Raw genomic sequence first — 5000 nt, 5'->3', positions numbered from 1 at the left:
CTTGGGCGCAGATCCCGCATCGTCTCGTCGCGTCTGGGCGCAAACACGTCGCGTCTCGTTGCGTCTTCAGAAGTCGTCGCTAACAGCACCTTTGGTTGCCACTGGTGGTTAGGCTGGTTGGTTGCGCAAACCCTATAGGAGGGTGGCATGCTGGTGGGCGTTTTTGCCCGGATAGGCACTAGAATGTGCAGATTTTGGGCGTTTTTGCCTGGATAGGCTAAGGAATGGGCATGCTTTGGGCGTTTTTGCCCGGATAGGCACCGGAATGCTTGGCCTTGGCTTGTCCTAGCAAGGCATTGCTGGGTTGGGCTCCCTTGGCCTTTTGGGCGCCTTGGACGATGTCTTGCGAAGACCATGGGCACAAGGCCATGGCATATGGTGAGGAAAGGACCACGGTTGCCAAGGTTAGGCACCGGAATGCTTGGCCTTGGCTTGCCAAAGCAGGGCATTGCTGGGTTGGGCTCCCTTGGCCTTCCGGGCGCCTTGGACACTGTCTTGGGAAGACCATGGGCACAAGGCCATGGCATATGGTGGGGAATGGACCACGGTTGCCAAGGCTAGGCATATAGAGAGGAATCGCATTTTTGCCCGGATAGGCACCGGAATGCTTGGCCTTGGCTTGCCATAGCAGGGCATTGCTGGGTTGGGCTCCCTTGGCCTTCCGGGGGCCTTGGACGCTGTCTTGGGAAGACCATGGGCACAAGGCCATGGCATATAGTGAGGAATGGACCACGGTTGGCAAGGCTAGGCATATAGAGAGGAATGGACCACGGTTGCCAAGGTTGCGCAAGTTTTGGGCATTTTTTGCCCGGATATGCCCAAGTATGCCCCGATAGGCCCGTTACGCCCCGGTATGAACGCGTATGCCCGGATAGACTCGGTATGCCTTGGGATACATGCGTATGCCCCGATAGGCTTGGTACGCCCCGATATGCGCACGTGTGCCCCAGTAGGGCTCGGTATGCCCCGGTATGTACGCGTGTGCCCCGATAGGCCCGGTATGCCCTGATAGGCCCGGTATGCCCCGATATGCACACGTGTGCCCCAATAGGGGTCGGTATGCCCCGGTAGGTACGCGTGTGCCCCGTAATGCACGTTTCGCAGATCTCCCCGCATGTCCCGCCCCTATATGTAATACTTACTTACTTACTTACTTTCTTTCTTGCTTGCTTGCTTGCTTGCAATGGTTGGGAGTGCCCGGCATGCCCCGCTGCAGAGACCAAGGGCGCAATGACTTGGCACCGCGGATGCCGGGACTCCGGCACTTCCCGTGGCACTGATGGTTGGTTCCAAAGACAAAAGGCCGTGCAAGGCCACCGCACCGCGGATGATTTTGCTCGTGCTGGCGCCGTTGTGTGGCCAAAGAACATGCGCGAATGCTCGTGTCGGAAGGGTTGGTGTCCTGGCCCCGCGGGTGTCACGAATGCTCGGTTGCGAAGACCATGGGACCAGAGCCATGGCACGTCGGATGATGGCTCCAGCTGGCGCCCCGGCACTTTCTGTGGCATTGATGCTCGGTTTCAAAGACAAACGTGCGCAGTGCCAGGGGACCGCGGATGACTGCTCGTGCTGGCCCCGTTGGGCGGCATTGATGGTCGGTTGCAAAGAAAATGCGCGATTGCTCGTGTCGGGGCCCGGCAAGCCAAGGCCAAGCGAGCCATGGCACGTCGGATGATGGCTCCAGCTGGCGCCCCGGCACTTTCTGTGGCATTGATGCTCGGTTTCAAAGACAAACGTGCGCAGGGCCAGGGGACCGCGGATGACTGCTCGTGCTGGCCCCGTTGGGCGGCATTGATGGTCGGTTGCAAAGAAAATGCGCGATTGCTCGTGTCGGGGCCTGGCAAGCCAAGGCCAAGCGAGCCATGGCAACGCGGATGATGGCTCGCTAGTGCTGGCGCCGTGCACAGTGGCCTCGCACACTCGCCCTGCACGCTTCCCTTGCACGCAGCCTTGCACACTAGCCTCGCATGCGAGCCTTGCACCCTAGCCATGCAAACTAGCCTTGCACGGTAGCCATGCACACAAGCCGTGCACATTAGCCATGCGCACAAGCCCCGCACACTAGCCTTGCGCACAACCCTTGCACACAAGCCATGCACTCGAGCAATGCACACAAGCCTTGCACTCAAGCAATGCACACAAGCCCTGGACACTAGCCTTGCACACGGGCCTGGCACACAAGCCTTGGGCACTAGCCTTGCGCACTAGCGTTCCACATGAGCCTTGCACACTAGCCTTGGACACTAGCCTTGCACACAGGCCTTGCACACTAGGCATGCTTGGGCGAGCTGATCCCGCATCAAGTCGACGGGTCTAGGCATTCTTGGGCGCAGATCCCGCATCGTCTCGTCGCGTCTGGGCGCAAACACGTCGCGTCTCGTTGCGTCTTCAGAAGTCGTCGCTAACAGCACCTTTGGTTGCCACTGGTGGTTAGGCTGGTTGGTTGCGCAAACCCTATAGGAGGGTGGCATGCTGGTGGGCGTTTTTGCCCGGATAGGCACTAGAATGTGCAGATTTTGGGCGTTTTTGCCTGGATAGGCTAAGGAATGGGCATGCTTTGGGCGTTTTTGCCCGGATAGGCACCGGAATGCTTGGCCTTGGCTTGTCCTAGCAAGGCATTGCTGGGTTGGGCTCCCTTGGCCTTTTGGGCGCCTTGGACGATGTCTTGCGAAGACCATGGGCACAAGGCCATGGCATATGGTGAGGAAAGGACCACGGTTGCCAAGGTTAGGCACCGGAATGCTTGGCCTTGGCTTGCCAAAGCAGGGCATTGCTGGGTTGGGCTCCCTTGGCCTTCCGGGCGCCTTGGACACTGTCTTGGGAAGACCATGGGCACAAGGCCATGGCATATGGTGGGGAATGGACCACGGTTGCCAAGGCTAGGCATATAGAGAGGAATTGCATTTTTGCCCGGATAGGCACCGGAATGCTTGGCCTTGGCTTGCCATAGCAGGGCATTGCTGGGTTGGGCTCCCTTGGCCTTCCGGGGGCCTTGGACGCTGTCTTGGGAAGACCATGGGCACAAGGCCATGGCATATAGTGAGGAATGGACCACGGTTGGCAAGGCTAGGCATATAGAGAGGAATGGACCACGGTTGCCAAGGTTGCGCAAGTTTTGGGCATTTTTTGCCCGGATATGCCCAAGTATGCCCCGATAGGCCCGTTACGCCCCGGTATGAACGCGTATGCCCGGATTGACTCGGTATGCCTTGGGATACATGCGTATGCCCCGATAGGCTTGGTACGCCCCGATATGCGCACGTGTGCCCCAGTAGGGCTCGGTATGCCCCGGTATGTACGCGTGTGCCCCGATAGGCCCGGTATGCCCCGATATGCACACGTGTGCCCCAATAGGGGTCGGTATGCCCCGGTAGGTACGCGTGTGCCCCGTAATGCACGTTTCGCAGATCTCCCCGCATGTCCCGCCCCTATATGTAATACTTACTTACTTACTTACTTTCTTTCTTGCTTGCTTGCTTGCTTGCAATGGTTGGGAGTGCCCGGCATGCCCCGCTGCAGAGACCAAGGGCGCAATGACTTGGCACCGCGGATGCCGGGACTCCGGCACTTCCCGTGGCACTGATGGTTGGTTCCAAAGACAAAAGGCCGTGCAAGGCCACCGCACCGCGGATGATTTTGCTCGTGCTGGCGCCGTTGTGTGGCCAAAGAACATGCGCGAATGCTCGTGTCGGAAGGGTTGGTGTCCTGGCCCCGCGGGTGTCACGAATGCTCGGTTGCGAAGACCATGGGACCAGAGCCATGGCACGTCGGATGATGGCTCCAGCTGGCGCCCCGGCACTTTCTGTGGCATTGATGCTCGGTTTCAAAGACAAACGTGCGCAGGGCCAGGGGACCGCGGATGACTGCTCGTGCTGGCCCCGTTGGGCGGCATTGATGGTCGGTTGCAAAGAAAATGCGCGATTGCTCGTGTCGGGGCCTGGCAAGCCAAGGCCAAGCGAGCCATGGCAACGCGGATGATGGCTCCAGCTGGCGCCCCGGCACTTTCTGTGGCATTGATGCTCGGTTTCGAAGACAAACGTGCGCAGGGCCAGGGGACCGCGGAGGACTGCTCGTGCTGGCCCCGTTGGGCGGCATTGATGGTGTGTTGCAGAGAGCATGTGCGATTGCAAGTGTCGGCCGGGTTTGGGTTCCCTTGGGCTTTCGGGTGCCTTGGACGCTGTCTTGCGAAGACCATGGGCACAAGGCCCCGTCCTGGCCCCTTGTTCGATTCGCTCTCGTCTTGCGCTTGCTTCCAAGGTCCTCCATGACCTTCCCCATGGCCTTGCTAGATCCCCCCCATGACGCATGACCTCTGTCCGTTGATTGGTTTTGAGTGCACACCATGCCCGGCTTGGCACCGTGTTGTCGCGTGAGTGGCATTTGGATCGTGCATGCTGGTGGGCTACCTGCCAATGCGCACAAGCCTTGCACACTAGCCTTGCGCACGAGCCTTGCACAAAAGCCTTGGACACAAGCCTTGCGCACAAGCCATGCGCACAAGCCTTGGACGCTAGCCTTGCACACAAGCCATGCATACAAGCCTTGCTCACAAGCCTTGGGCACTGGCCCATCGCAGTAGCCTTGCACACAAGCCTTGCGCACTAGCTTTGGGCACGAGCCTTGCGCACTTGCCTTGGGCACTAGCCTTGCACACAACCCTTGGGAACTAGCCTTGCGCACCAGCCTTGCCCACAAGCCTTGCACACCAGCCTTGCACACTAGCCTTGCATACAAGCCTTGCACACTAGCCTTGCACACAGGCCATGCTCACTAGCCTTGGGCACTAGCCTTGCACACAGACCTTGGGCACTAGCCTTGCGCACTAGCCTTGCCCACGAGCCTTGCACACTAGCCTTGCACGCAGGCCTTGCACGCTAGGCATGCTTGGGCCAGCAGCTCCCGCATCAAGTCGGCGGGTGTAGGCACGGTTGGGCGCAGATCCCGCATCGCCTCGTCGCGTCTGGGCGCAAACCCGTCGCGTCTCGTTGCGTCTTCAGAAG

Source organism: Tasmannia lanceolata, unplaced genomic scaffold (genome assembly GCF_043159265.1).
Source record: "Tasmannia lanceolata isolate RefF3 unplaced genomic scaffold, GAP_Taslan_0.1 ptg000132l, whole genome shotgun sequence".
Classification (NCBI taxonomy): Eukaryota; Viridiplantae; Streptophyta; class Magnoliopsida; order Canellales; family Winteraceae; genus Tasmannia; species Tasmannia lanceolata.
This window is presented reverse-complemented; position numbering follows the sequence as displayed.